Below are 8444 nucleotides of genomic sequence, written 5' to 3' on the forward strand. Positions count from 1 at the left end.
CGTATTTTATCTTCTGGAGGTAGAACCCTAGGGCTCATGGCCAGACCCTTAAGGTCACTGTGGCAAATGAGTAACATAGAGAGCTGAGGCATCAGAGTTCAAGTGAATGTTTTAGCTATAACAGCTGTCATTTCCTTTAATAATTCTTCAGTATACATCTACTAATGCTTGTTAGTTTCTCTAAACATGAGAAAGACTTAAGATCATATAATTCAAGGCAGGAGTACCTAAAACCTTCTGCTTTTAATATTGCACAATGTTTTGTTTGAAAGCAACAGCCCCACTTGGAGTAAATAAAATTGAATCTGATTCATTAAGTAAAGGCAGATGCCTGCTGCAGGGTTCCCATCAACTTGCACTACTATGAAGAAGCAATAGCAATAGTGCAAGTTGATATGAAACTGTTTGTTCCTGGTTTCCTAAAGGAACAAACTGTGTGAAAATAAAACAAAAACAACGTTTCCCATAATGAAATAATTTAGGCCAAAAAATAGGATTCAGCTGCTTTTAACTGCTCCAAAACTCTTCGAAAAAAGGAATTCAGGAAATGGAGGGCAACAGAGGAATGCTTTTGGAAGACCACAATGACTCACTTTTGGTGAAAAAAAAAGAAAGAGAGAAAGAAAGAAAGAAAAGAAAAAAAAAACAGAAAAAAAAACTTTGCCATGTCTGCTCTCTTTGAGACAGGGAGAGTCAGTGTGACCGTGTGGCATACATTTCTTTTGGAAGAATTTTATTTTACACTATAAAAATATTTTCAACTTCTGCATCTTTGCTGTGTGTTTTTTATAGTGTTCTGCATGAACAAACCAGGCTCATGCACACTTTATGTTGTTCTAATTTGCTGTTTTCCAGCCTTTTTGATGTATTTTATCTTTTAAAATTTTTCCAGGATGAATATATGTGTTTATTCTACACTGCCCAGCTTCTCACTGCCTGCTCAGTTATAGAAGTGGTAACCTGGGAAAAGTAAAATGGGACTTTTCACACTCAGTAGAAAATGGACCGATGTAGTAAGGTCAAAGTAAAACCCACAGCATGAACTCTAACAACTGTGTCAACCTCTGTTTTGCCAGTAGACACTGTGTTTATGGACAACACTGCTTACTCTTAAGTAATACATATGTTCTGTTTGTTGTCATTTTTAAAATTTTGTCTTGGGTTTTTGGGCAAATTCATTATGCGGAAATATTAACGGGAGGATTTAACCTTAAACAAAAGTATATTTTCTCACTCATGTTGCATGTCGGCAGCACGGTGGCACGGTGCAACGGTGCAGTACAAAGACATGCAATTAGTGGGGATAGGTTAATTGGAAACTCTAAATTGGCCATAGGTGTGAATGCGGGAGTGACTGTGAGCGCGAATGGTTGTCTATGTCTATGCGTTAGCCCTGTGATGGACTGGCGACCTGTCCAGGGTGTACCCCATCTCTCGCACTAAGACAGCTGGGATAGGCTCCAGCGCCCCCCGCGACCCTGAAAAGGATAAGTGGAAGCGAATGGATGGATGCATGTCACATGTCAACAAGCCATGAAGACAAGGTTTCATGTTCTAAGATTTTAGAACTTTGTTTGGGGCATGGAGTAGAAATGTTCAGTTAAAATTATAAAACTCTTTCACAGTTAAAAGGTGAAAATCTTTCAGCATGGCATTTAAAAACATACCATTACATAAAGCAGGGGAAGTACAATGCTCTTTGGTACAGTCCATAAAACAGCACTCATATGTTGGCTGTGAGATGGGACCATGTGTTATTGTACACAGTTGTCAGGCTTCATGGATGACACTGAATGTAAACATAATTGTTGTTCGTTTAGAAAAGAAAAAGCAGTTTCTTTTTCTTTTTCACAAAAAATGTGATCGACACAAAAAGTGTTAAAGAAACTATTTCAGTGAAAACTGTTTACAGTGTGTTCTTTGACTCAGTAGGAAAAACCTCACATGCAACACATTGGGCAGATTTTTTTTCTGCCGTGAGCAACACAGCAAACATTTCTATTCCCTCTTCCTTAACGGTAGAGCTGCAGAAATTCTCACAACTTGTGCAGAAAAGTCCAAAACCACCTGCACAGTTCAGTGCCATGTTTTTTCAATTTACATCCAGCAACCGTTCCAACTCTTCTGCTGTCTTCAGACATCCAACTTAAACCTTCTGCACAGTGTGTGCCGAACATTTAAACTCAAGCTCATTTAGATACTTTCCACTCTCATTAGTAGTCTCTGCTGTTGTTGTTCCATTTACTTTGGCTACATTAATGTGTCATGTAGCTGCTGCAGATTATTAGCTGGAGAAATAACTGAGGTTTCTTTCAACGGTGAAAACTCCGACAGCAACTAAAATAAAATAAACATGAAATTCTGCATCAACTGAAGCTTTACGCAGTATACTCTAATGCAAATATCTGTGCCACAAATTTGAATCATGTGTAAACCCCTTCCGCTTCACATGTTTTACATACATCTGCTACATCCTTTTATGTCCTGTCCTCTTAAAACATCCAGAGCACATTGTCAGTTGACGAGTGTTTAACAGCTACAGACTGTGTGGTTTCTCCTGTCCAGATTAACCAGCGGAGCAAACCTCTCTTCTTAAAGGCATGTCAAGACATTGCACCAGTTGCTGGTGAAGAAACGGAAAATTGCGTTTATTCACTTTGCTTCCAGGACATTTGCAGACTGTTTAAAGATTGAATGCAGCCACCAGCTGGTCACAAGCCCTCGTTTCTGCTTCTGAGGGATGCTGAGTGATTTGCAGGGTAACTTGCAAATTCAGCAACAGAGTTAAGCTACCTTTACACAACGCTGCTGAAAGATCACCATTACTCACCATATAAAGTAATTCTCTGGAGTCACTGAAAGAAACATGCATAATTCAATAAGTCCTTCTAACAGCTAATTTTAAATCTCTGCAGTTGAAATGAATTGAGCAATGTAGTAGAAATTGCTGACTGTACAAGTCAAATGCTTCTGTTGCTGAAAGCATAGCAACCAAATGTAGATGAAGACTGACACAAGGTAAATAGAGACGAAGAGTGATCCACAAAGAATCCTTTTAGTCAGCAAAGAAAAGAAAATCTGGCCTAAATAATCACCTTGGAGGATGTACACATACAGCAGCGCCTGCTTAAACCTCTATGTTGATATTTGTCAATCAGCTGATATTCAAGTTGATAATTTTCCGTGTTATGCTGGGATTTATTTGTTTCCGCTCCCCTCCAACTCCTGTCCTCATATGACTTTGTATTGGCTGTTGATGAGAGACATTACTAACAAGGGACTGACTGTGGTTTGTTAGGACAGAAGGACACCAGTGACTTTAATTAATGTCACATGTCTCAGTATGATAAACTGAATGAAAAAGAACTGGCAGTGTTGAACTACTGGATGTCTTTCATATGGAGCAAAAAGACTCCCAGATAATGCTAAAAAGCCCAGAGACGCGCTCTTCAGGTGGGCTGGGAGAGTTTAAATGCTGAAAACAGTTTGGTCAGTTAATTTCTGTTATTGGTGTCAAAATCATTTTCAGAGTAGCAACATTTATTAACCACAGCTGTTCCCAGACATCAGATAAGGGGAGTGTCTGAGTGTCAGGGGTGTCGCTGTAATAAGATCAGTCATGTAATTGTTTTTCAGTGTTTTAAAGCCCCTGAGAGGAGACTCACAATGCTCTGGATAAACAGCTAATGAGTAAGCTCTGTGGGGAAATCATTATACTGTATCTTCCATGTGTCTTACACTATCACATGGAAATGCACCAACTTAATGCAAGAGGGCTGAAAGGAGTCCCTTTTAATGATTTTTATCACCATGGTGACCTGTGCAAACCTGAGGTGATGTTATTTTATGTTTAAATATATTTTAGTAGATAACTTGGACCAGTCTTTTAGTTATGTTAATAAACTGTAATTATTATCTCTGTGGTAAATAATTAGGAGAGATATGATTTGTGTTTTACTGACAGTACTGTGCTTTATCAAATTTATTATGCGCAAAGAAATTACATTAAATGAACGATGTAGTTCCCTGGTAAAGCTTACCGAACAAATCATTATCCAAGCATATATCAGTATCAGTAAGATGTGTTTTCCAAAGCGTGCTTTTAAAACATGCCCAGATTCCTTTAACATTACTAAACTTAACCAAAAAGCCAAGAAATGTTCAAATATGGACTTGGAACTTGAAGAGAAGAAAGGGAATATTTAAAAGTAGAGGAGAGGGAGCGCTTTGTAGCGTAACAGGACCTCATGGCCTCAAGTCTGCATTCTACATGTTCAGACGAGTCATTTAACCTGTTCAACAGCACTGATTGGAACTAGTTTTTAATGGGCGCAGGGAAAAAGGCGTCTGGGTGGTGCACAGAAAGAAATCTTCAGTTTGGTCAGGAGTACTTTTCCTGGTTTGTTCCCAAATAGTGTAACGTGCCACAATCCCATCTGGGTTTGATTCTCTCTCACCCACTGTTACTTAACAGAAGATAATTGTCTCCAGGAGACCTATACCCTTCATGCAAAGTGCATAGGGATGGCAAAAAAGTAGTAATTTGCTTCAGATGTATGATAATTACAAAGCTTTTTGTAATAAATGTCATTTATGGGATGTAATTAAATGTTTTAAGTATTATTAACACCAAATTTGGCATTTGGAGTTACAGTTTTGGAAAATTTCTTGGTTGTTAGGACCAAATAAATAGTTAACATCCATGAAGAATTGTTATATAAATGCTGCTGGTGGTTCTTGTTGTTGTGTGAATATAGGTGTTTTGGCATTTTAAGATGGACGGTGGTGTTTTTAAAAGGGACCTCGGTATATTTGTATACTGCTTTAAAGTGTTTCCTGAGCTTCTCTCCAACTACTCATTCAGTTGTTATATTTAAATAGTTGAATGATTTCTAAAGGAATGACAAACAGTACAATTTGTGTGTTTCGGGTGAGTGCAATCTGGGAACTGAGCAGTTAGTCTCTGGAGGAAATGAAAAATTTTTTCAGGTCTTCTCGTTCTAACTGACTCATGTTCAAGCCAAGGCTTTCTAAGTCACTGTCAGAAAATAGATAAGCTTATCTCATGCAATTTGGTGAATGCACTTCCTTTTTTGCACGGACTTGTAGGCTGCTGATTGGTCTGTCACACTTGAAGGACAGATAGAAACCAGAACACTCAAGTAGTGAAGATATATGTGCCTCAAAACTATTTAAATTTACACTCAACTGAATGAGTGCTCTAACTTAGAGTTTTACTTTTTTCTCCTAGTGGTCATTGATAGTATTGCATCCATTATATTCATGCACTTGCAAAACTAGTTCACCATGGACAGGTAAGTCTCTCCACTGTATAAATCTGCTGTTTGCCACTGAAGAGAGGAGCAGCCAACCTAGAGGCAAAACAAGGATTGCAGTGTAAAAAAGAAAGCGACTGAGAGTGAGGATAAAGAATAATCACCTCTGCAGGTGAAAGAAATCCATCTAGGATTGGCCATGACTCGATGACTATAGTTTTTTATTGAGAAAGGTCACTTCAAAAAAGGGGGGAAAATGTTCTTTCAAGAACTCTAACCAAATTGTTTTTGCTTAAACTCAATTATACTCCGCAGACGTCCCACCCATAGTTTTCCCTCAAACACGTCATTATCTTCACTCATCTCCTTTTTTTTAAGAAGTCATGCAAAAGTAATTATTTTGCAAGAGCAAATTTATATTAAGTTAGATTTTTATGTGTGATCTTGTGCCTTGTAATGTGTTTTTAGCTGCCTAGAGACTTTGAAAATGGCCCATAATGAAAATGTATTCCATCAATAGAGGATTGCAGTGGAGCTGGACCCTATCCCAACAGTAGGGTATACCCTGAACAGGCTGCAAGTCTGCTGCAGGGCTAACAAATAGAAACAGACAGCCATTCACACTCACATTCACACCTACAATCAGTTTATAACTTCCACTTAACCTAACCACATGCATAGACTGCTGCAACACACCCAGACACCTGAATTTGCAAACTCCAAGCAGATTAGAATGTACCAGTAATCGTAAAAAAAACCAAACTTGCAGCAGAAAAATAAATACTAATTAAGGGAAGACACTTAAATTGAGCAGTGCTCATTTTATGAAGAATATAAGCAATAGTGTCTTTCATTTGTCAATAAGTTTATATAGGTTGGAGCCATGCACTTAACATTATAACATGCTTTGATAGACCTCAGATATCTACTGTACAGCACGACGGAATGTGCAGTATGCGCTGTAGATGTGTTTATAGCTCTAATTATATATTTGTATGTGTTCTATGCCATCCCGTCCTCCATGCACTTATCTACGTTTGTTGTTTATTGCAGGCATTTCCAAGCCATATTTATTTTTTCATGAAGAAAATGAAATCATTCGTATTTCAAACAAACTCTGATAAGTCTAAACATCTGAAACTTTTAACTTGTGACTGAAATAATTGAAAATATAAGGATGTGATGAGTCAGAACCCCTGCTTTGTTTTGGTGCTTATTTTTCTTCATGGGGTCAGTTTAATCAGGAAAATGTGCTTTTTTTGGCTCCCTCTGTGGTTGTTTTTTTTTTTTGGGGGGGGGGGGGGGGGGGGGGTCTGATGGGATATATGACTTCAAGATAATATTCTCAGGTAGTCAGTAGTTTTAACTGACAGTCCTCTGTTTGTAGAAGAATGTAAGAGAAGGAGTGACAGAAGACAGGCAGAGTAAAAAGGGTGAATTGATTCTTCCAGTTGAGGGAAATATTTCCAGTCCTCTTGACTTCCGAAAAGAAAACAATCCCACCAGGAAAAAGTGAGGCTCCATCATCTTTAACCCAAACACTTTTTTGTAGCTGTAGAGTAAAATGAAATCTTGTTGCATTCGACTCTAAGACACATATGGTCCGAGGCTACTGTTATAGAAGGAAGAAAAATGCTTTCCTCTCTGTTTTCACATTAATATTTTTTTCTCTGCAAAATCTATGATTGTAAAAAAGAAAAAAAAAAGTGGTCTCATTTTATACCCATTCAAACTGGTGCCAGGGAAAAAATGGTTTGGTTTGAATAGAACCACTGTTCTGTTCAGCTCTGTGCTGTCCTGCTAGACATCTCTACACAGCTCAGAGATGCTGGATTCAGAGCTACTTTTGTGGCTTTTGGTTGCGCTCCAAGGTTCGGTTAAGCGGTATTTCCCCCTTCTCTGTCTGACTTGTGCTGCAGACACATGCACAGCCTGTCGCTACACACTCTCTTACACACAATGCAAAGAGCAGCCACGTTGTCACACATGTTCCATCACTCTGCGTCTCTCATGTTGACACACACAGCATCTTCCAGCTCACAAACATTTTTTTTTAACACGACAGTGACGTTCAGAGCTTACTTCCTATTTCTGCGTAGAGAGGAATGACTGTTGAGGGGCAGAGGGAGAGAGCAAGCTGTCTGTCAGCGTTACATCCAAGGCTGTAGAGCTTAGAAAGCTTGTGGCGTTCAAGAATAGCAATGGTGACATACTGCACTTTTGTAAACTCGCAAGGCACTCTGAAATTGTTCCTCTCATAAACAACTTAAAACTCTGAGTGATGAAATCAACAGGTTCATTTGGAAGGACACAAACTTTACCTCCTCTTAAATTGTCTAACCTCTGCACCTATTAAATATTTCTTGCATACGCTGTGCTGCTTTGACTGTTGCTCAGAGTGTTATTGGCACTGCAATAAAACACTTTTGCGCCACTGTATCAAATACATGAAGTCTTGAGCTGTTATATTATAACTGTTAGATTATAGATAGTGTCTGAGAAATAACTTGTAAACAAGAGCAGCCAAATTATGCAATAGCTGTGTGCTGTCCGCAACCTGACCATCAATCCATCACTCAGAGGCTTTGTGGAGCGATCTGGCTTTGCTTAACATTCAGATCAACATGATTCTTATTTTCATCCCGTTGTTAAACTTGTGTATTTTCCCCTGGTCCTTTTGAAATCTAAGATGCTGCATAAGTTTTACATCTTCCGTGTCCACATAAGCAGAAATAGAACTCAGTCTTTGGGAAATATTTGTTTATGATCATTGTGTGCAGAGATAGTTGGCTTTACAGGGCAGGGGGGACTTGGACACTGGACAAGTCCTGGATGCTGGACCTCGAGATTTCCCTTTTTCTCCAGCTTTTTTGCATCCCCTGCAGCTTACTGAGATCATCTTTTTCTTTTTTTTCAGTTTTTACTGAAGGTTGATTTAGGGCCTTTTTCACACCAGATGAAGAACACATGTAGAGTACTTTCAGTTCTGGTGTTCCCCTTTCCATTGCTTTTTCTTTTTTTCTTTTTTGTGGAAAAGGAAAGACAGGACAGTTCTCTTTTGTGCAAAAGGGTGGATTTGTCATGCAGGTTTTTACAGGATACAAATAAACATCAGTTTACTGAGTAACACAGCAGGGGGCGAATAGTATTGACTTGACAAAGAAGTGA

Source organism: Astatotilapia calliptera, chromosome 11 (genome assembly GCF_900246225.1).
Source record: "Astatotilapia calliptera chromosome 11, fAstCal1.2, whole genome shotgun sequence".
NCBI lineage: Eukaryota > Metazoa > Chordata > Actinopteri > Cichliformes > Cichlidae > Astatotilapia > Astatotilapia calliptera.